At 44.8% G+C, this 24818-nt stretch overlaps 1 long non-coding RNA gene across 1 annotated transcript; it reads right to left on the bottom strand.

Moving 5' to 3' along the window:
• Positions 1-341: 341 nt before the first annotated feature.
• On the bottom strand, positions 342-24583 carry LOC141276321 (uncharacterized). Its single transcript, XR_012325656.1, has 3 exons — positions 22620-24583; positions 19119-19202; positions 342-839 (listed from the first exon to the last, which is right to left on the bottom strand). It is a non-coding gene; the product is annotated as an uncharacterized lncRNA (long non-coding RNA).
• Positions 24584-24818: the final 235 nt, after the last annotated feature.

Below are 24818 nucleotides of genomic sequence, written 5' to 3' on the forward strand. Positions count from 1 at the left end.
TAATTTCCAATGATATTAACTCAACAAAACAGAGTTTAACTCGATTACGCAAGTTAACTCACAGGCAGGTATTCTTTGTTGCCCTTCACATTTATTTTCTTAGTCCTCAAGGTCCAAGATCTCCAATCATGAAGAACAACCACCACCAGCACCTCGAGGGTACATTCTGTTTGGCCTTAAACAATTATGGTGCCCCATCCCTAGACAGAGATTGGTTTCAGCATGGGCTGGTGACCCTGTTCTTGCAATGAGAAAGGAAAAAAGCTGTGGGGCTTCTAGGAAGATTCCTCCTTCCTAAGAAAAAGACTGAGACAGCCCCTTTCTTTCTGGACATTGCTATTTCTGGATGCAATGCTGGAACTGCTCCATCCAGCAGCCCGAAGGGGGCGCCAGTCCAGTCAGAAAGGCAGAGCAGAAAACTGGACACAAGCTGCGACCTTGATGATGTTGTTGACTAGCTGAATCAACCAGCCCTGAAGCTTGTTTGACCTCAGAACTTCCAAATATGTAAGATAATAAATTTCCTGATTGCTTAAGCTGGGGAGTGGGGAGAGGGAGGGAGCCCGTCACTGTGATTACTGTCCCTGGATAAGAGCGATTTAGAAGAATCATTAAATTCTGAATGGAACATAATGTTTTGGTTTTCAAAAATCTGTTATCAAATTAATGATGCGGCTCCTACTTGGTGGTGTCTTATAATCAAGAAAATACAGCATACTGGAAGTGCTGCTCAGGACGGGAAGATGCATTTTTGGAAGGATGTCAATTCCTTCAAAATAATTTGTAAGTTTGTTTTGATACCAGTTCTTGAAACTTGACGTCATGATTTGGAAGTTCAGCTGGAAAATAACAGAGATAAATAACAATGAAATATTTGAAAATAAGATTCATTTAGTCCTGGCCCTATCAGGTATTAAAATAGCCTACAAAACTAAAAGATTGAAAACAACGTGGATGGTAGAGAAACAAATCAGCAAAACAGGGTAGAAACGTCCAGAAACAGACCCAGGTACATACAAAAATTAGATGTGAGAGTAAATCATCTCAAGGAAATAGGCTGTGGGGAAATTAGTAGCCCCCTACTCTACAGGACAAAGTAATTTGGCACAATCTTGTTGGTGAGCAATTGGGCACCATAATAAAAGCCATAAAAAATAGCTATTTCCGGGCTTCCCTGGTGGCGCAGTGGTTGAGAGTCCGCCTGCCGATGCAGGGGACACGGGTTCGTGCCCTGTTCCGGGAAGCTCCCACATGCCGCGGAGCGGCTGCGCCCGTGAGCCATGGCCGCTGAGCCTGCGCATTCGGAGCCTGTGCTCCGTAACGGGAGAGGCCACGGCAGTGAGAGGCCCGCGTACGCAAAAAAAAAAAAAAAAAAAAAAAAAATAGCTATTTCCTTTGACTCGGCAATTTCACTTCTAGGAATTTATCCTGAGAAAATGGTATAGGAGGCACATGAAAATATAACTACAGAGTGAAGATCAACTCAAGTGAAGAGCAACGTCTCCAAAAACTGAAGAAGTGTGTATCGATATGACAGGGAGACACTCATGTTCCACCATCAAATTGAGGATTTTAGGCAGAAGGCCACCCATGGTGTGAGAGTGGAGAGTGGGGAGCACCAGGTTCTCCCCCGAACTGCTGGTAGAAACGCAAATGGACACAGCTTGCCTGAAAGGCATAGACATTGTTTAAATGCATATTCAGCTATTCCACTTCTAGAAAGTTATTCTGAAGAAATCATCATGAATATGGGAGAAATTTTAACTATAGCGTTGTTCATCAAAATGTTTTTAATAGATGAAAGCTGGAAACTACATATATGTCCATCAAAAGAGAACTGGTTGAGTAAATTATAATATCAATATTATGGTATTCTGTGAAGTCATGAAAATGATAAGCGATAAGAATATTTAAGGACACAGCCAAAATACCTCAACTGTTTTATTGAATGCAGTTGTTTTATTCAGTGTAATTCAAGCAGATTACAAAATAGTACATACTGTACAATTCTACGTTCATAAAATAAATATTTATTTACACACAAAATTTTTAAATGAGCTTATCCATATGGAGCACTTAGAATCATAACTGCCATGTGGTAAGAAGTCAATAAAGTCAATAAATGGTAGCCATTACTTTTTAATCCTTGCATCCACCCTATAAGGGACCTACTATTACTACTCCCATTTTACAGGTATGGAAACAGGCACCAGGAGATGAAGTAACTTGCTCAAGGTCACACAGCTTTTACGTGGTGGAGAGTTAACATGTGATGCACCGAGAAAAACAGCTGGGACATATGAAGCACTCCATTCTTTTATATTGTTGGAATTCTGTAAAATATTTATATACATACACAGATGTAACTGGGTATTACCTTTTCATGGGAATTTATAAAAAATCTTTTTTTAAAAAAAGAGCTTCCGGGCTTCCCTGGTGGTGCAGTGTTTGGGAGTCCGCCTGCCGATGCAAGGGACACGGGTTCGTGCCCCGGTCCGGGAAGATCCCACATGCTGCGGAGCGGCTGGGCCCGTGAGCCATGGCCGCTGAGCCTGCGCGTCCGGAGCCTGTGCTCCGCAACGGGAGAGGCCACAACAGTGAGAGGCCCGCATACCGAAAAAAAAAAAAAAAAAAAAAAAGAGCTTCCCTACACTTGACCACTGAGAAACCTACTGATACCTCCTTTGCTTATTCCTCAGCCCTGTGTCCTCTCTGTAAGCTCCCCCCAGTGTCAAGATGACCTTTATTTTTCACAGCCTTCAAGACAGAACCTCATAGAATCATCTTTAAGGGCCCAGAACCAGGCACTGGCCAACTCCAATGGACAGAGCATCTTCTCCTCCTGTACCTGGAGTCTGGCCCAGAGCCCAGGGCTGCTTTCTAGGGACAGTTGGCGTTTCCCACTGGATCCAAGCTAAATGAAAACCCACACACCGGCGGTTCTTTACCCTTGCTGATGCCTTCTCTGGAGTATTCTATGGGAATAGGGTCTTAGAAGTTTTCTCAGGTATCAAAAGTCTCTCTCACATTTAAAAAGCAAATATGGATCATTTAAATAGAAAGGCAATTACAAACACTCAAATGAAATAAACCAAATTAGAATATTTAAGAGAGAAGATTTTTATAATTTTTATAGTGGAGGTCTTCAAAGTTGAAGATGGCAGGGATACACTTGGAAACTTCGGATTTCTCACACTGACTCTGAGTTTCATCAGGCAAGACCTTAAAGATTAAAAACCTGAAACTTTCTAATAGGATGTTCAGGACGAAAGGCAGGGCACACACAAGACGTCTCACTCCCTTCTGGACTCCTGCCGCTAAAGCACAGGGTGTAGTTAGCACACTGTCACGCAGGACTTTTCTCTGAATTCAGAAAGAAATTGCCTAGAATTACACATATCAGTAACTATATGTGCATTTACACAAATCAATGAATAGTATGTATGTATAACTTGGTCCATGTTTTTCAAGCCATCCCAGCTTGAGATCACAAGAATGGAGATGAACTCTCCCTAACTAGACAATCACTTAACCCTCCTCAGCTGCCTTTCTGGTTCAAGGCAACCTTTTTTCCTCCTACAGAGCTCTCAGTGATCACTTACCTCCCAGGGACCCTCGCTGTCATGAGGGGGCGTCAGTCCTGTTCTTTTGAGTCCCTTGGGGTCAGCCATCCTGACTGAAGAGGATTTTGATGATACTCAAGTGCGCGAGGGACTGCACCCCAACCTGAGGTACCAAAATCCAGAGACACACCCTCCTGTCCTCTGGGTCAGAGTCTCTGGGTGACCTCGGACCCCAGACTATGGCTGCTCTGGCTGGAACCCTCGTAGGCTCACTGGCTCTTCCTGTTTCAGGGCTTTATTCCCAGGGGCCTAGTCCTTGACTCTTACAGGAGACTAGCTCTGCCAGTCTTGAAATGATACCTTCCTTCAAATTCTCCGAGCGTATTCAGTTCAGGTCCTCATTTAGGGACCTTCCTATTTAACACATTGTAAACAGTGCCTTTGGGCCTGGTTTCCAGAACGTCCAGCCATGGCTTACTCTCCCGTTTAACTGAGCCCAAGCATCACTCCCTCTTGAGACGAATTAGGTCTTCCACATCCAGTTAATTTATTTACCTTTTTTACCTTTGGGAATTCACTCTCCATTTACACTGCTAGCTTCTTTTTTCCAGTATTATAATTCCCAGCAACATGGAAAACTTTCTTGTTACCAGTCCCTGATTTTTGGTGATGCTGGTTTCATGCAGCAATGCTTAAGTTGTAGGAAAAGGGTTTGGGTTCATTGCAACTAAGGGATGCTGATGAAAGAACATTCCTCCTCGAAAGACACACAGTTGTTTCGCTCCAGCATGTAGTCTTGACTTGGGCATAATCTGTTTGCATTTCTGCTCTCCGCTCCCTGGGGGAAGCAGGGTCAGTTTCCACACTCACCTCCTAAGAGCATGCTGGGACAGCTCCCCGCCTTCTCCACCAGCCTTACCATCCTTGTTCCAGCCGCACCCTCACCCCAGCATCCCCACCAGCACTCAGCATCCTCCACTTGTCAGTTGTCTCTTCCTCTCATCTCTGTATACTTCTAGTAACTGCTTGTTTGCTTACTGAGCTGAAATGAACTTCAAATTCTTTTTTAAATTATGTCAATAAAACATGTAGCTTGAAGTGCTTCATACACTGTAAAAATCCATGCCCAGGGCTTCCCTGGTGGCACAGTGGTTGAGAATCTGCCTGCCAATGCAGGGGACAGGGGTTCGAGCCCTGGTTTGGGAAGATCCCACATGCCGCGGAGCAACTAGGCCCGTGAGCCACAACTACTGAGCCTGCGTGTCTGGAGCCTGTGTTCCGCAACAAGAGAGGCCGCGATAGTGAGAGGCCCGCGCACCGCGATGAAGAGTGGCCCCCGCTCGCCGCAACTAGAGAAAGCCCTCGCACAGAAGCGAAGACCCAACACAGCCATAAATAAATAAATTAAAAAAAAAAAAAATCCATGCCCAGACAGCATCAGCCTGTTGATTCATTTTTCTTGGTCTCTTAACAACCACTCAAATCTGTGGCAACAACTCAAAGGTAGGAGATTCCAGTTACCAAGCATCAAGGCTTCCTGATTCCAGGCCTGATTCCAGGCTGAGCTCCCTTGAGCCACACAGATCTGCATCTCTTTCTCTGAGGCAGGAACCCTAAGGAACTTTCTCAGTAAATTATCAAGGACCCATCCAAGCTCCTTTGGGAAGAGACCAACCTAAGGGCAGGCACTATAACTATTCTACACGCCCTGGGCCCCAGCTGGCAGGGGTTTCAGCTACAGGGCACTTCAAATCCGTTTGCCTTCACATCCTGGAATCCCTATAGGCCCTCGAGAGATGGTAAACATTTAGGCTGGAGCATGAACCAGTTATACCCCACCCCACATCTTCTTCTTACAATGTAATGTAATGTAATGTTGCCACTCCTTCAACAATAGTAAAGTCTATATTCCCTCCCCCTTGGACTTGAGCAGACCTTTGTGCTCCTTAAGCGACAGAATGGAGAGCGGGGGTTGGGGGGGGGGGGATGTGATGCTGCATAACTTTTGAGGCTGGTTCATAAAAGTCAATGTGATTTCCATCTAGCTCTCTCTCCCCCTGCACCTGGGGAATCCTGAGCCGACATGTAATTAGTCCAGCTACCCTGAAGCTGCCCTACTGAAAAGACCAGATAGAGAGACCAGATAGAGATATACAGAGGTTATTGAACCCTCAGATCTTTCAATCTACCCAGCATCAACCACCAGACCTGTGAGTGACTGATGTTTCAAATAATTCTCGCCCCAGGCTTCAAGCTGCCCCAGTGAGGTGAGGCTTTCCCGCTGTGTTGTCTGAATCCCTGACTCACAGCATGTGGGAGCATAATAAATGATTGTCTTACATCACTAGGTTTTGAAGTAATTTGTTGAGCAGCCAAAGTAATTGGAACAGGAAAGGAGGATATTATTTGCATCTCAAACTATGAAATAGAGCCCAATGTTACAAAGGTGACTTTGCAAATATCTGATTGACTCATTCCCTGTTGATTTTATTAGTCCTTCTCTCAGCGTTATGGGATTCGCAGAAGATGCTGGGTTCATCATCAAAGCCTTGGTTACCGGCCCGGGTGGGAAAAGTCAGTTCCTGGGCTGTATGTTCTTCAGCTGAAAGGGGCCTTGAGTCTCCTGGTTATTGTTACAGGTCAATGAGACTTCAAGTAAACTAGAGAAGTCTACCCTGCCCGAGACACTGGAAGAGGCAACCCTTTTACATAGGGGCTTCTTTATAAAATCCTCTTTGCTAGATACTAATTGGATGCATGTATTTTAAATTGTTCCCTTAGTCAATCAACTAGGAACCTATTACGTGCCCAGTATTGGATGCTGTGAAGGATGTTTCTTTCCAGACCTCTCTATGAGTTTTAATGTTTTTAGCTGTAAGAAACAGAAACCCCAATTTAAAATGACTTTAAACAATAGGGAAATTTAGTGCACATAGCAAAGGATCCAGAGGAGGGCAGCTCCAGAGTCGGTTCATCCAATGGCTCAACAATGTCATCAAGGATCCACGTCACTGCCCCATTCTGCTCTACCATCCTCAGTGTGTCCTGGCCAGACTAACTCTCCTCATGGTCCCACAGTTCCAGACATCAACAGGCACACGGGATAATGACCGGAAGGAGAAGAGGAACTATTTTTTCTGCATCTATTTCTTGACTTAGACCATTCATGGTTTACTCTATGGAGCTGGACACGGGGCCCCTCTGAGGACATGGAAGGTGAACAGCAGAAAGTAGGACGTGGGCAGCATCCAACAGCGTCTGCTCCAAACGCTACATCCGGTTAGGGAAGTAGGACTAACTAAATGAGACAACGAAACCCTAGTTACTCTCTCATAGAGTATTTAAAGTTTCTCTCTTGCTGCTTCCTCCTTCCTCCTTCCGAGGATGCCATAAGCCATGGTGTTTGTTCACAGTTCTTGCTACAGAGCGCTCAGCTCCTTGGAGAAAATTTGTGACTCAAAGAGCTAAAAACCTAAGGCTTACTTTATCTTTTGTTCTAGATTAAGTGCGGCAGTAACTAAAGTAGCAATCCCATCTTAACTGACACTCCTCGTGGTGAGAGCTGGTTGCCAACCATTGTCAATGGAAAGATAGGAAGGCCCAGGGAGGGGGAGGGGTGGGGAGGCCTTTGTCATTTATCAAGCTGTGAAGGATGGCTGCCACTCATCTCTTGGAAACAGACCACCTTTTTGTATCTGGTACACAAGTTAAGAATGTTTTTTACATTTTTAAATGGCTGAAAAAATTTTAAACGAGAAAAAGGTATGAAATTCACATTTCAGTGTCCATAAATGAAGTTTTTTGGAACACAGCTGTGCTCGTTCATTTACATATTGTGTGTGGCTGCTTTCACACTACAGCAGCAGAGTTAAAGTAGCTACGATACAGACCAAATGGCCCGTGAAACCTAACATAGTTACTATCTGACCCTTTGCAGTTAAAGTGTGCCGACCCCTGTCTTGCAGTAAAAGTCCTACTGAGGCCTCCAGGCATCGGGCGGTCAAACCGGAGCCTCTGAGCAGCCAGACCTCAGTCCACTTCCAGAAAAGGCCTTCCTCCCATCTGAGCAAGAAAGGAACATTCTGTCTAATCCATTTAGAACAGGTTTCTCAGACAGGTTGCACATTAGAATCACCTGAGGAGCTTTTTAAAAATACCAGTCTTGGGCCACACCAGGACCAATTAAACGAAAACCTCTGGGGATGGACCCAGGCATATGTGTCCTTCAAAAGCTCCCAGGTGATTGCCCAGTGCAGTCAAGTTTGAGAACCCCTGCTAGTGGCTTGTTTGCCAAAGTCAGGCCTAGTTTCTGGAGCTTTCTCTAAGCAAACACCATTACCCACCCTCAGGCAGGTGTTTTGGGAACAGGACACGAGCACCATGCTGGGGTGGAGCAGGGCAAGAAGAGGTGGAAAAGCCAACTGTGGTTAACCCCTACCGTTCATTTTCACAGGTGTACAGTCAAATGACCTCACCTGTGTACAGGTGAGTTCCTGAGGTTTCCCAGGCGGAGGAACCCTCATCACCAGAGCTCTCCTGTATCTCATGCCAACTGTTGACAGAGAAAACAGTGTCTCACCCTGACTGCCACACACTGGCTTGCTTTCCTTTACCTGAGAGTTTGCAAATAGGAGCCTGATGTCTGCCTCACTCAGGGACGGTGTAGACGTGCATTTTCCTCCCCGGCACCAGAGATGTCACTTCTCCTTGGCATGCAGTTGAAGAAAACAAACCACATGCTTTCTTTCCTTCAATCACTCACTCAACATATACTTACTAAGCACCAACACTACCAGAAACTATAGACTTTAAGAATACATGATGAGGGAGGATAAATTAGGAGATTGGGATTAACAGAAACACACTACTATATATAAAACAGATACTCAACAAGGGCCTACTGTATAGGACAGGGAGCTCTACTCAGTATTCTATAATAACCTGTATGGGAAAAGAATCCGAAAAGGAATGGATATACGTACATGTATAACTGAATCATTTAGCTGCACACCTGAAACTAACACAACATCGTAAATCAACTCTACTCCAATATAAAATAAAAATTAAATTTAAAAAGAAAGAATACGATGATGAGTCAGCATCCCAAGGGAGCCCAGAGACTAGGGAAGATTCAACCAAATTAAGCCAGTGCCCTACAATGCTGACGGGCTGCTCCGTAGGAGGCCTCCAGGACTCTGAGCGGGGAAATGACCGTCTCTCAAAGGGGAAGATATGCTTGGGCTGGTCTTGGAGAATTCCTTCTCAGTTGAAAGAAGGCATTTTGTGAGGAGGATAGAGCATTAATAGAGATATGGTGGCTGCAAAGAGAATAAGATGGGTGTGAGGTAGCAGGGGAGAGGGCTGCCAAGAGGGGGGTGGGGCAGGAGTGGAGGCTTGAGAAGGGAGCTGGGGCTGCTTGGGGATGGTGGGTCACCAGGACCAGAGGAAACCAGCAGAGCTTTTCAGGAGAGCTTCAGAAGAAAGCCCTGGCTGGGTGTGATGCTGAATTCTGGAAGGCAGCAGGAACAAGGAACATGCCAGTTGTTCAGAATGAGATGTGATAAGCTTCTGAACTACTGCTGTAGATGGAGTACAGAGAGAAGCCAAATCCTAGAAAAACTTCAGAAATGCAGGCTCTAGAACTTAGAGATCAATGTAATGGATGGGGCCAGAGAGTTCCTGCCACACCCACCCACAGCCCTCACCAACTGCCCAAGGCTTCCATCTCTCCTGCCCTTCTCTGCGGCTCTGCTCCCATTCCCAGCCAGACCAGCAGCAGAGAACACCAGAAAGGGAAATAAAAATTGCTGTTGGGGAGGAGGGTCTGTTTTTGTTTATTTGTGTTCTTTTTCATACCCGTTATTGTTGTTAAGCTCCCCCAGAAGTTCCCCTGGCTACTCTTTGAAGTGGATTTTCTGAAAATGGCTCCATGTGCTTCCCCTACCAGCCATGATTAGAGTGTGAACCTCAGGGTTGCTGCTGAGAGGCAGTACCTTTGAGCTCTGGAGTCAGAAGGGTCTGAGTTTGAACCCAGGACCTACCACTTAACAGCTACAAAGATTGGTCACATCGCGTAACTTCTCTAAGTCAATCGCCTCACCTGTCAAATGCATATGATAGCAGTTCCCACCTCATCGAGTTGTAGTGAGGATTAAATGTGACAGCAAGATAGAATGCACAGAGCCTGGCATACAAAAGGGATCGATAGATTTGAGTTGATATTATTATTAGCTATATTTGAGACCCCAGTGCACATTCGTTTATTCACTCATTCAAATGAATCTTAACGAATATTTGTTGAGAGCCCTCCACGTTCCGGTCATAGTCCTGGACGTTGGGAATACAGAAGTGAGCAAAACGTAAAGATCCCTACCCACTTGGATATATTCAGAGGAGAGAAATAAACCAAAAACAAGTAAATAAAGCAATAAATGCGATAATTACAGTTTGAGAAAGGTGAAAATAAGTAAACAGGAAGACAGCAATGTGATGAGACCCTGACATGATGACAATGGAATGAAATATTCAAGAAACTGAGAAGAAAAGATGGAAGTAGCAGCAGCACGGGTAGGGGCGCTAGTACAGGATGGGAGTGGCTTCATAGGCAGGGACCAGTTGGTATCAGGCCTTACAGCCCCTACTGGACTTTGTATCTTTTTTCTAAGTCAATGGGAAAGCATTAAAGGATTTCAGGCAGTGGAATGACGTGATGATTTACCTTTTTTATAAAACACTCTGACAATTGTAAAAAAGATTGAAGGAAAATAAGAGTGAAATTGGAAAGTCCTGCTAGAAATCCATTGCAGATGTCCAGATAAGAGATGATGGCTAGACAAGGATGATACGGTAGAGGTAGAGCTCGGCGCCATAGCTGAAACGTGCCGTGAAGTTAACGCTGACAGGGTTTCTTGGTTGTTTAGAGATAGAGGGATGAGGGGAAAGGGATGAATCCAGAATGACGCCTAGGTTTTCGATCTGAGCAACTCCGTGGGATGGTGATGCTATTTACCAAGGTAGGAAACACTGCAGAAGAATCAGTCTGGCGAGAAGTCCTTAGTTCTGTTTGGGAAAGTTAACGTTTGCAATGGCTTATAGGTATCTTGGTGAAGACATCTTGTATGTGTTTGTATATTTGAATCCGGAGTTCAGTGATGAGGTCAAAGCTGAAGATATAAATTAGGGAGTCATCAGCCTATTGGTGACACTGGGTAAATATGCGGATGAGACCGAGGGGTCTGGGAAGGGGTTGCCAGGAAGGCTGAAAGCAAACCAGAAGAGGGCAGATCTGAGGAAGCTAAAAAGGGCGACTGTTTGTAGCAGGAGTAGGGAGAATAAACCTGTTGGATGCTGCTAAGCAGTCCAGTTAGAGAGGGACAGGGAAGTAGCCATTGCATTGGCAGCATGGAAGTCACCAGTGACCTGGGCAGAGCTACTTCAGTGGAGCAGTAGAGGTAGAATCCACAGAGGAGCAGGCTGAGGAACAAATGCAAGGTGACCAAGTGACAGCACAGGGCGAAGACACCTCTCCACAAGGTTTTCAGTGAGAGGGAGCAAAGAATCAGGATGGCAGGAGGAGGAAGGGTCAATAATGAATTTATTCTGTTTTGTTTTAAGATCGGAGCTATTACAGCATGTTTGTATGTAAGGAAATGGATCCAGGAGAGAAGATGGATGCCTGAAGGAAGATGAGTTAACCACAGGAATGAAGTTGTTGAGAAGGGGAGGGATCTGGGCAAAAGTGGACAGATTTCCCTCTCTGTTAAGAGGGAAGATGGAAAATGTGGGTACAGCTGTGGAGAGGCTTGTAGACCGGATGGTGGGAATATGTAGCTATGTCTGCCCAAATCCTTCAATTCTCTTTGAATTATGAGGTAAGGTTTATCACTGAGGGGGGCAGAGGAAGACATATAGTAGCTTTAAGAAAAGATAGTCTGAAATAACAGCTTTGGTGAGTTGAAAAGCAAACTTACTAGGGAAACATCTGGGCTGTGGTGAATGCCCATTTAAGATAAGGGATCATGACATTTAAATGGGAGAAAATAGCCCTGTTGTGTGATTTTTCCCAGCTACCTTCAGCTGCAACAACATGAATAACTGGGTTCAACTATAGCTGTGATTGTTCCAAGAAAATGTAACAGGGGAAAGAGGGAGTGATTATGATAAACTATGGATTCTGGACTAGACAAGAAAGTAAGTGCGGCCAAAGGGAGAGAGAGGAATAATGACAGAGGCATAGGGTCAATGGATGTGCAGTCCCAAAGAGATCAGGGAATTCTGCAGTGTGGGTACCAAAGTCAGGGAGCCAGAAGAAGAGTAGAGCATTCTCAGAGGAGGGAATCCTCGAAACCAAAATTTAGAGACGCCAGAAGTTACTGGCGACAGTGTGATCTAGGGTGTAAACAGTGTGATCTAGGCTGAGATGGGTTGCAGGAAGGTGTTGGTTGGATCATGCAAGTAGGTGTTAAAGTCACCAATGATGACAAAGGTAGAGATGGAGAGGAAAATGCTGCTGAAGTCGTCAGTAAAGGAAGGGAATCTCAGCTATGAGGAGGGACAACAGGTGGGGCGGCAAGATGGCACCAACTGTCAAGCATGTGATTCGTTTCGGTAGTTCATTAGTTGGCTGATTGACTTTTGTTTATTTTAGGGAGGAGCGAGAAGTGACTTGGTGTAAGGAGGACACCTGCTCTAGCTCCTTGCTTATCAAAATATGAGCCACCCTCTTGAAAAGATTTCCTGGAAAACTGCTAGGAAATGGTCCAAAATGTTAGCATGGTTGTGTAAGGATACACGTTCTGATGATCTGTTGAAGCATAACTAACCACCCTAAAACTCAGTGGCTTGAAACAATATTTATTTTAAAATAGATACACACCAAAGTCCTACTCTATAGCACAGGGAGCTATATTCAGTATGCTGTAATAAGCCATAATGGAAAAGAATATAAAATATATATATATACACATATATCTGAATCACTTTGCTGTACACCAGAAAATAACACAACACTGTAAATCAACTACACTTCAATAAAAAAAATTTTTTTGGAAAACTTTTATTTTGCTTGCAAGTCTGCAATTTGGGCAGAGTTCAGCAGAGACAATTCTCTGCTCCACTCAGTGTCAGCTGGGATGGTTCAAAGGCTGGAGGCTGGCATAATCCGAAGGCTTGTTCACGCACATGTCGGGCTGTTGTTGCCAGCTGGATCTTTAGCTGGGACTGTGACCAGAACACCTTACGACCATGGCCTCTTCTTGTGGCGGCTTAGTTTCCTTACAACATGGTGACTGGCTCCCCAGGGTAAGCGTCCCGAAGAAAGCCAGCCAAAGCTATGTCTGCTTTTGTGACTGAGTTTTGCTCATCGCATAGCCTCACATTCACCCTAGTCACAGGCCAACCAAGACTCAAGGGGATGGAGCAGAGACCTCACTTTTCAATGGAGAAGTGTCAAGTTCACATTATTTTTTTTAATTAGTAAATTGATTTATTTATTTTTGTCTGTGTTGGGTCTTCATTGCTGCGTGTGGGCTTTCTCTAGTTGCTGCAAGCGGGGGCTTCTCTTGTTGTGGAGCTCGGGCTCTAGGCACGTGGGCTTCAGTAGTTGTGGCACACGGGCTTAGTTGTTCCGTGGCTTGTGGGATCTTCCCGGACCAGGGATCGAACCCGTGTTCAATCCCTGCAGTGGCAGGCGGATTCTTAACCACTGCGCCACCAAGGGAAGTCCCTCAAGTTCACGTGATAATAGGAACTTACAAGGTGGAAAAAAGTGGTGCTGTCTTTGGAAAATACAGTCTATCATAGTGGCTTTTTTTTTCTTCTTTCACCTTGTAGTAGGATGGTGCCCAGTGATTTCAAACTTTAATGTATCTGCTTTTAACCAGAAGTTTGATCACTTAAAAGTTATTAAAATCTTCCCTGTTTATAGCAATGGAAATAACAAGAAATCTGTAAGCAGACTTTCATTTGGGAAAGAATCACTTGAATGACCCCTTTCCATTATGTAGCTGTAAAGCAAGAAGGTACACATGGTTCTGGAGAGACAAAGGACGAAGATTTTAATCTATTTGTACATCTGATTACTTTTATTTTTTGCTTGGCAAAGTCCTGGGCTCAGTTTTATAAGCAGTTAGAATTAGGCTGACCATCCCCTACATTCATTAATAAAAGGAACTTAAAAGTTATGAGAGATTAAGTGGGCTAATTTGACAAAAGTTCAAGGAGCTTTCTGGAAAGAGGGGTATCAATACCTTGACCATTTTCCTTTAACATTCAAAGCTGTTACAACAGTTTAATTGATTGGAGGGTCCCAACTGCTAAGAAGGACCAACATGGTCACCTACCCCATAAGGGAGAGAGGTGTGTGCAGTGATTACCTGGGCTCAAGACGAGAGCCTAGTCGTCCGAGAAGAGGGCAAGTGCTGAGAATAACACGGGCTGATATTAGCATCCTTCCGCAGCAAGCCTGGTACTGACAGCTTGCGCTGGGAAGACAGCTCTGTGTATGGGTGAGTGTTTATGGTCTGGGCATCTGTGCCACTGAAGAGCAGGAACAGTGGCAGCCCTGGCGTGCAGAGCCCGCCCTCACGGCTGACACTAATCCGGCGGGACGGGCACCTTGCCCTCTCACAGCGCAGGGAACCATAGCCACACTAGCAACGTCAGTGCAACTGATCCCCACTGATTTGACTTCCCATGTCTGTCGTCAATGAAAAGTGAATATATTATACATTTGTAGGTTTAGGGGCTTTCTACTCCATTTACTGATTTACTGGTGTTTCCACCAGTAGTAACGCCCTGCTTCATTTTTATCACTTTGTAAAATTTAATTTGTATTTACCCCTTTTATTATGTTTTATTATATTAAAAAAATTTAAGAATTTATCTTCTATTTTTTTTTGGAGGGGGTTTATCTGTGGTGTCCAGCATTGATTTATAACTTTATCATTGGTTCATGGATGCCCCTCTTTTATTTACTACATTATACAATGAACACCCAGAGTACACCATCCAACCCCAAGATTTGAAGCATTACCAATAACTTGCATATACCTACATGCTCTTTCTCATCCCAATGCCCTTCCTCCCCTACCCCGCTCCCAGGAGTGAGCACTAGCCTCAATTTGTTTTATCATCCCTTTATTTACATATATATACTTTATCATATAGCTATTTAGGCCAAAACAATATATTGTCTAAGTTTGCTTACTCTTCACCTCTAGAAAAAGATATCATATTGTATATAAAGTCTTCTAGGACTTGCTTTTTAACCTGACGTATTTTACTAGTAAGTATCCATGGGGATAGATGCAGGTCCATCTGTTTTCACTGCTGTGTGACAGCCCATTGCGTGAACACAGCACAGTTTATCTGTCCGTTTTCTCAGGTTGTTTGCCCGGGTTGTTTCCAGTTTTTTGCTGTTACACCTAGTGCTGCTGTGAACAGCCTTATACCTCCCGGTGACCATGTACGAGAGTTTCTCTCAGATGTATGTCTGGGAGCAGAATTTGTGGTGTGACACACAAATATTCAGCTTCACAAGAGAATGACAAATAATTGTCTTCCAGTACTGGGTATTGTCAGATTTCCTAATTTTTGCCCATCCAGTGGATGTGCAAATCCACGGTGGAGTGGCTTTGCATTTCCCCCAATGCTGGTGATACTGAGCTTCCCGTTCATGTACTTATTACTTATACGTGTATTTCCTCTTTTGTGCAGTGGCTGTGCATGTTTTCAGTTACTGTGCTTCCACATTCTTTTTTTTCCTAGACAAACCTTATTTCTTAGAATAGTTGTAGGCTTACAGAAAAATTGCAATGCTAGTTCAGAGCTCCCCTACACCTCCGGCCCAGTTTTCCCTGTAATTAACATCTTACATTAGTAAGGTTCATTTGTTACAATTAAAGAACCAATATTGATATTTTATTACTAACTAAAGTCCATATTTTCTTTAAATGTCCTTAGCTTTTACTGAATGTCATTTTTCTGCTCCAGGACCCCCTCCAGGATACCACATTACATTTCTAAGTCATGTCTCCTTAGGCTGCTCCGAGCTGTGACAGTTTCTCAGATTCTCCCGGTTTTGGGAGATCTAGACAGTTTTGAAGAATACAGGCCAGGTATTTCATAGAATATGCCTCAATTAGAATTTGTCTGATGTTTTTCTCTTGATTAGACTGGGGTTATGTAATTTGGGAAGGAAGATCACAGAGATAAAGGGCCATTCTCATCACATCTTATCAAGGGTACAAACTATCAACATAGCTATCACTGTTGATATTGAACTGGATCACCTGGCCGAGGTAGTGTTTGTCAGTTTTCTCCAATGTAAAGTTATACTTTTCCCCTCTTTTCATCCTGTACTCTTTGGATGAAAGTCCCTATATATGGCTCACACTTAAGGAGTAGGGAGTGTAGTAGACTGAATAATGGCCTCAAATATTTGGGTGGCCAAAAAGTTCGTTCGGGTTTTTCCGTAAGATAGTACAAAAACCCGAATGAACTTTTGGCCAACCCAATATATTCACATCCTAATCCCCGGAACTTGTGACTATTACCTTATATTGCAAAAGTGATTTTGCAATTGTGATTAAAGATATTGATATGGGGAAATGATCTTAGATTATCTGAATAGATCCTAATTGTAATCATAAGTGTCCTTATAAGAGGGGGGCAGAGGGGGATTGACACAGAAGTGGAGAAAGCAATGTGACCATAGAAGCAGAGCCTGGAGTAACTCGACCAGCAGTTTACCAGCAGCTGCAAGATGCAAAGAATGGATTATCCGCTAGAGCCTCCAGAAGAAGCACAGACTACAGACACTTTGATTTTGGTCCAGTGATCCCGATTTTGGACTTCTGGCCTCCACAACTGGAAGAGAAGAGATTTCTGTTGTTTTAAGTTACCAAGTTTATGGTAATTTTTTTACCACAGACACAGGAAACTAATACGAGGCATTATGTTTGTTAGCTACGTCCCTGAGGGCGGAGTATCTACATAAATTACTTGGAATTCTGCACAGGACTTTTATCTCTTTACTCCCATTTATTTATTTAATCGATTATTTATGTTATGATGGCCTCATAGATATTTATTTTATACTTTGGGTTACAATCTAAAGTTGTTCCACATTCTTTTTAAAGACAGAATGGGGACTTCCCTGGTAGCGCAGTGGTTAAGAATCCACCTGCCAATGCAGGAGACAGCAGCTTGAGCCCTGGTCCGGGAAGATCCCATATGCCACGGAGCATCTAAGCCCGTGCACCACAACTACTGAAGCCCGTGCGCCACAATGAAGAGTAGCCCCCGCTCGCCGCGACTAGAAAAAGCCCGCCCACAGCAACGAAGACCCAACGCGGCCAAACATTAATTAATTAATTATTTTTTTAAAAAGACAGAATGTCCTTCTCTGTGTAACCCAGCCCATCTACAGGTGCCACCTGAGAAGGTTCTAGTGACTAGATGGGGATTTGGAAGGTGAGTTTGTCCAGCCTTGTGACTGTGGCCTGAGGGCTGGGCGGGCAAACTTTGAAAGAGATACAGAGTAATAAACAAATTGACTCATGCACACACAAACTAGATTTTGCACAGAAATGAATAAATGGATAGGTGACACCTGTCAGATGTTTGTCAATCCTTTTCCATAATATATCAGGGAACTTGATATTTAAGAAGAAAAATGAACTCAGGTCTTGGCTGAAGTCACTGATGCTTTGTCGTCACCCTGGCCTTAGCTGCTTTCTTCACAAACACCTCAAGGAAGCCACTCCACACCCTCCCTTAGTTCTCACTCGGAGAATTTTATGCTCCTTACAGACAAGGGTTTCCTTGTTCTCAGCAGAAGTCTCTTCCGCTTTAATTCCAACTTTCAGCCTGAGAGAGAGATAGAGAGAGAGAGCAGGTGTGTTTTCAAAAAGGTTTTCAATGCCCTAATTGGGTTGGGGGCAAGGAGGGTTGCAAAGGCAGTGGTCCTTGAGAGAAGGGGGAGGAAAAGGACCCTTGTCTCAGGACTAGACACACAGGTCTTTAGTTTCCTTCCAGTGCTGTTAGTTTGCTGGAAACAAGCTTGTCAAGTCAAGAACACGCTTCTCAAGGAAGGAGGAGATCATGGCCCAGTTTCCAGGAGTTAAGGAGACAGCCTGCGGTGTAAGACTGCCCTGGGTTTTAGTTTGGGCTGTACCTCTTACCGCCGTGTGACCTTTGGCAAGTTCACTCCTTGGATCCCATTTTTCTCATATGTAAAGTAGAGACCACATCGATGTCACAGGTCATGTGAGGACCAGATGGGATTACACAGAACATGGCAGAGCCCTACAACCACCACTGCTATTATTATTGTGGTGATTTTGTTATTATTTCTTATTATTAGTTAGTAAAATCATAAGAATAGCACAGGCTCTGGAGTCAGAGAAAGTTGGTTTGCAATCCCAGCTCCACCACCATAACCCTGGGGCAAGTTATTTAACTTTGCTCTGCCTCCATTTCTCCATCTGTAAAATGGGGAATATCCCATAGGATTATTAGGAAGATTAAAATTAAATACAATTCAATTAGAAGATGCATGTAAGGCACAGAACACGGTGCTCAGCACGTTGAGTGAGCTCAATAATGTGAACTATTATTATCATATTAGTGTCATGTCCTCTACATCATACCTATCAATGTGCATGGTTCCCACTTTGGCCACAGTTCCTAAGGGCCTGCAAGCACAGCCCCAGGTCCTGAGCTGATTTAACCAGACCCGGCAGTATATTAGTGGCCCAATAATTTAAGGCAGTGAGAACAATTTGGGAGCCCACCTGTGCAGTGGGTGAAGGAGGTAGGAGGGTGGGCTGACAAATTGTTCTCACTGCCTTAAATATCATAGCCACAAGCTGCAATCTGCAAACTCCCCTGTAGGTCCAAACAGGAGGCCTCAGGCCAACAACCCACCTTCTGCCTTGGGTTTCTGAGCATAACCTTGGGGAGGCTAAAATGGACCCCCAACGCATATCGCTTGGGCCCTGACTCATTGCTTATCATGCACTAACCACGCCCCCTGGCACGGGAGCCTGGCACATTCTACCTTTACCCTCACCCGCTGGCTAACGCCCTGCTTTGCCTCCCACATTAGAACTAGGCCCTAGAGCTAGAGCCCTGCTCAGAACCCCCCAGCGCCCTCACCTCCGTCACCCCCCATGGATACTGGCACAGACTGGCTCACTCTGAAGGTCACTCTAAGGTGCCTCTAAGATTCTGACATCCCAAATAGCACCCACCTGTCCACCCCTCTAGCTGACCCCTTCTCTGCTCCTGGGCTGCTTGATTCACAGCTGAGGCACTGGAGGCTAGCCACTACCTCATTTTGCCCCCATAGCAACTCTTGAATTGTCTTATTTCACACATAAGGAGCCCCAGAGATATTCAGAAATTTGCCCAGTGTCATGTGACTAATAACTTCCAAAGAACTTGAGCTCCCCTGACCTCTATCTAGTTCAGGGCCCGCTCAGCTTCCTGTGTCACAGATCCAAATCTCAGGAGAGCCAGCTCCCTAATTTTCACTTTGGATGAAAACCCAACTTTAAAATCTTGGCAGGCATCACTCTTCCTGACTCCCAGGCATTTGGCATTGGTTGGTGTATGTTTCCAGAGATATTTTTCTGCCTGGAGGAAAAAAAGAGGGAACATGTTTCTATTTGACTAAGAAACATGTAATCCCAAGGACTCCACACATTTTTAAGACTTCAAATAGCACAGAGACCTGAGCAACTGGGAGAAACAGGAAAATACTGAGTTTGGTGGAAACATATACATTTTATTGCAAAGGGGCCCTTTAGGATATAAGTGCTGTTAACATGATCCCCAGAGGCGGGGAAAGGGATTTACCAAGGCGCTCCCAGCTCAGTGGTGCTCTGTATTTTAGAGGACCTGGGGGACTTTGTGTCTCAGAAGTCGGAAGTTTTGCCCTGGAGTCCCATATGTGCATAGGTAGGCACAATGGAATTAGCCCCAGTGGCCTTAAAAGCCACTTTCAACATTGTCAGGAGTCTTTGCTATGACAAAGTCTCCAACACATGAGTCTGGAGGAAGAGATGTCCCCTTAGCCCTCATCACCACTAGAAATGACCTTGTTAATTTAATTGTTTGCACGTAGGTACTTCCAGGTATGTTCCATGGGGTCAAGGACATTGATTGTTCACTGCTGGATCCCCAGCTCCCACAGTAGTGTCTGGCATATGGCAGGTAATCAGTAAATATTCTTTGAGTGCCTGTATTATAGTCTTTAGTTCGGACCTTCTGTATTAGCTACCAGCAAGACAAAGGGCACCGTGCTCTTACTGTTCATGGAGTGGGGAAAGCCAGGTGGCCAGCCTCAGTCAGCTGCCCAGTGGTCAGAGGTTACTGCCAGGTGTGGCCAGCGTGGGGAGGGGGTGGTCAAGGGCATCTACCCTACTCATATCTCTACCCAGTGTTTTCGATATTTAGTTGTTTGCTTTTAATAACAAGTATTATAAAGAATTTCTTTGCCAAATGGCCCATCTCATTAACTCTACCAAATATATTTTTTATCCAAATCTTAGCTATAAGTAATAACGGTTTCTATTGGCCATATCATTTATTGATTGACCACCATGCGTATGCCATGCATTTATTGCCTCATCAAGTTTTTAAAGCAAGTATTAGATTTGTATTGTTATCCTTATTTTCTTGATGAAGAAACTTCGGCTTGAAGAAGCTGTATGGCCTAGGGCATTCAGATGTTAAGCAAAGGAGGCAGACGTGAATCAAGTGAATCAAAAGCCCCTGTTCTTGACCTCCATGCCATCCTGCCTCCACAAGGCCACAAAATAAGTGAACTGTTTTTTTTCTCTATGTCAAAACTCTGCCAGGAGAGACATCCAACCCAAATTCTCCTGTCAGACCTGAATTATTCAGTGATTTGTTAGTAAACAGCAAAATTGACCTTCTGAGTTGATGGGGTCGCTGAGGTCATTTCTTCCTGGTGTACTATCAGAATCAGATCAGAACAACTAAAGTGGTGACCAGCCATGGCAACCCTTAACCACCCGAGAATAATACAGGTGGAAGCAGCACAATGAAAGGAAACTGTGTTTTTCATCAACTTGTTCTCTTCCCTCTATGGGCCTGCCCTCCCTTCTCTCACCTGTCTTGGGAAGACATGAGCATAGGTGAAATAATTTACAAGAGTGTTCCAGAGCTCTGGGAAGGTGCCTTTTCTAAGTCCCCTGAGATAATCATTAATCATCTTAATGAAACTCTTATTAGGTCATGTGTCCATTACTCTACCCAGGAAGGACCAAGGCCCACCCAGATTTCTTCCTGATGATATTTTAAGTTACAACAGTACTGTGGCTTCTGGCATTTGATCCTCAGACCTCACCAGGTCACCCGTCACACAAACTCCCAAGACCACCCCATCCTCGTCCCGCTGGAGGGGAATGAGCCTGGGACTCCAGATTAGGAGGTCCCATGGTCCCGACTGATTCAGGAAGGAACGAGGTCTTCCAGGGTCCATTTTCTAGAGAAGGGCTTTATACGCATCCCAAATTCCACCCCCTCAGAAGAGCCTCCCCACGCCATTTTCTAGTGGCTGCCTCAGTTCCCTGAGGCATGCAGTAGTCCTCAAGCTTTCCATCAGGGCTGACAGTCCAAAATTGATCTCTCATCTGCTCCACTGGCAGAGCACTCCATTTTGGGTGCCAAGAAAGTGGTACTTTAGCTGAGGGAGGTCAAGCGGAAAGGAAAAGATACATAACTGCGGTTGCACTGAAGCATGACATCAGGGTCTGGAAACGGAAAAAGGCATGAGACGGAGAAAGGGGAGGGACATTTGTTTGGAAACCATCTCACAACGTCCAAATTAAATAAGCTGTTCTTTCAAGTCCGCTTTCCATCTCTGCCCCATCTCTCTACTAATTCTTACCTCTTCTAAGAGCTGTCTCCCTCAACCCAATGTCTCACTTCTATCAGGGTCTAAGGAATTCTTCCTGATCTTCCAGGGCTTGAAAGGCCCATGTAAACCTAGTATCACCTGTCCCATTTAAAAGTGTCAAGAACAGATCAAGTCCCACATCTCTTTGAAGTCTTTCCTGAACATTGCAGCCACCTCTAGTTTCCCTTCATCCTCACCAGTCTTTGAACTTACTGACTGGATCATCCATTTGAGCATTTGAGCCTCTATTTAGCCCAAGAAAGACTATAGCTCTTACATCTTAACTATTCTCAGATTATTTCATGTAAGTATCTTATCTTCCCAGGAAAACTGCAAGCACCTCGGAGTCTCAGACTGCGTCGTGTAATCCTTTTGTATGTGCCACTGTGTACCCTCATGGCTCTGAATACATAGGAGTATTTAATTTATGAAGCTGTCTGAGCTAAAGAGAATTAAAGGAAGGCACACAGGAAAACATGAAGCCACTGGGCACTCATGAGGAAAATGGCTAGTGGCCTCCAGTTTCAGGTGAGTAATGCCTAGGATGGGCCCAAGGTGTGTGCCAGAATGACACACACAGGGTCCAGTACCTGTAAAAACAGGTAAGTTGACAAAGCGTTCCAAGGTTGGATTGAGCTCCTGCACGTGGAGGGGGAAAAAGGAGGAAGATCCATACTTCATTTGCACCAGGACTCAACACCAAACCATAAGCCAAGCCAGGCTACCAAAATGGTAAATGTGTCCCTAGAATAGGTGCCAGGTTCACGAGACTGGTAGCCCATTAGTCCAATTTTGTACTATTGTACATCTCCGTGGTCACCGCATTTTCAAGGAACATCTGCTTTTACCTCAACCACTGCGTATGTTGAAACAAAAGGTAGTTCATCAACTTGCCTCATCGAACAAAGTGAGTCAGAGGTAGCCCTGGGAATTTAACTTACAGCTCTCGAATTTCAGGTCTAATCCCTAGAATTGGAACTATGCTTCCATGTTCACTCACTACCACATGTGAACTCTATGAGGACATTTTTTTCCGATGGCTTCCCCAGCAGATATTAGCAAGAATTAATTTTCTAGCCACTTTACAAATGGGAGAAATAAGCAACCTGAGAAAAGGTAGAACTCACCAGGGTGACCAGCATGAGGTCAACGGTGGACTCTCTGTAGTGTCTGTCAGAGCTGGGAGCAACTTCAGTTTCATGGGCCAGGAGTCCAAGGCCCCAGGAGATGGCATGACCACCCCAAGGTCACATCACTTGATCACCGTGTTCCTGGAGCTGGTGCTTCAGTCTCTTAACTCCCAGTCCAGGTTTCCTCAGTATACCAAGAAGAAAAGATTGCAAGGAATAAAAAAGTGAGGTACAAAGTTTGTGGTAAAACTTGATAGGGGAGAGGGACAATGTCCTTTCAGTGCTCATTAAGAACTGCAAAACAAAAAAAAAGAAAAAAATGTCCACAGAACACCTAGAGTTGGTCGAGCAGTTCATAGTTGCCAGAAGAATAAGGAGCACCAGACCCAGCGTATTCATTTGCCAGGGCGCATAACAAATACCCCCGACTGGGTGGCTTAAACAATAAAAACGTATTTCCTCCCAGTTCTGGAGGCTAGAAGTCTGATATCGAGGTGTCAGCAGGGTTGGTTTCTTCTGAGGCCTCTCTCCTTGGCTTGTGGATAGCCGCCTTCCGTCTATGTCTTCACATGGTCTTTCCTCTGTGCATCTGTCCTAATCTCTTCTTATAAGGACACCAGTCATATTGGATTAGAACCCACCTATATGATCTTATCTAAATTTAATCTCCTCTTTAAAGGTCCTGTCTCCAAATATAGTCACATTCTGAGATACTGGGGATTAGGACTTCAACATGTGAATTTGAGGGGGACACAACTCCATAATGTGGACACAAATCCATAACGCCCACTATCATTTTATTCTGAAGATACTCATGGACAGTTGTCCAAATTCTCCTCCTCCTGCAGACTAGATCTGAACTAGTGTGGTAGGACCTTGACCTAGAAGCTACACTGAGGCTGGGGCCCCTCAGTCCAGCCACCAGAGGAGGACGGAGGGACTCCCTGAAGAGTCACACGCCAACCCTTCAGGAGCTACTCCTCTGAATCATTCCATACACTCTTGTCAGATTCTCCTCACCCATCTCCACAGATATCCACATGCAAATACAGAATAAACGGAAGACTCTAAAAACAATGGGGTCCTGCCTCTAGTCCATTCACGTGGAACAGAACTTTGGGGTTAAAGAGTGAGAGGCAAATACAAATAAGGTGAATGTTCTGCTGTGGCCCTGGCCTGGACCCAAATGAACAGTGCCCCGTGGTTCGTCAGGCTGCTGCCAACCCAGCCAGCCTACAAGAAGCGGGCATGCCAGGGGTGGGGCCACATCTCCCTCCTCTGGCTTCACACTTTCTTCACATTCTCCCCACATCTGCAGCCGTTTCCTGCAGGCAAATCTGTTGCCTATGGTTGGAAAGCCACTAAAGCAAAGATCAAAACAGCATCCAGATTGGCAGGGAATGCCGTTTGAAGTCTTGAAAATAGTTCGTCTTCGGATTCTATAAGAAACTGGCCATAAAGATAGCACAGAAACTGTATCGCTCAGGGAGAAGTGTGTAGTGATTTTTTTTTTAATGCAGGCCGCGGGGGCTATGCTATGAATCTTGCCCCATATGTGGGGCACAGGGACTACAAAGTTCAAAGTAAGATCAAAAACACTCCTCTAATCTTGCCTGGATACACCTGACCATTTGCAAAGGAGACTTGTCTACCTATAAATGTGCAAGTCTCTATGACTAAGATGGAACTTTGGTTACTTGTTGTACCTTGGCCCACATTTGTCAGAGGGACTAGATAATATTGGACACAAAGCAAAATGCAAAAACCCACCCACACCTTTCATATTCACACTGCCTTTCCATTAGAGGACTTTCCTTAACAAAGTTAGTAGGGCAGGCCGATCATACAAGATGCCCTCACATTAGTTAAGGTGTCTCTTCAGAGCCTGATGCCCACCTGCTTCCCGCTGATGGGTCAGCAGTAGCCAGTCCCCGGGACTTTTTTTTTTTTTTTTTTTGGTGGGGGGGCTTCATTTGGTCTTCGTTGCTGTGCACGGGCTTTCTTTAGGTGCAGTGAGCGGGGGCTACTCTTCGCTGCAGTGTGCGGGCTTCTCATTGCGGTGGCTTCTCTTGTTGTGGAGCATGGGCTCTAGGCGAGCGGGCTTCAGTAGTTGCGGCACGTGGGCCCTAGAGCTCAGAATTTGTAGGGCACAGGCTTAGTTGCTCCACAGCACGTGGGATCTTCCCAGACCAGGGC

This window comes from Tursiops truncatus, chromosome 14, assembly GCF_011762595.2.
Source record: "Tursiops truncatus isolate mTurTru1 chromosome 14, mTurTru1.mat.Y, whole genome shotgun sequence".
In the NCBI taxonomy this organism is placed as follows: Eukaryota; Metazoa; Chordata; class Mammalia; order Artiodactyla; family Delphinidae; genus Tursiops; species Tursiops truncatus.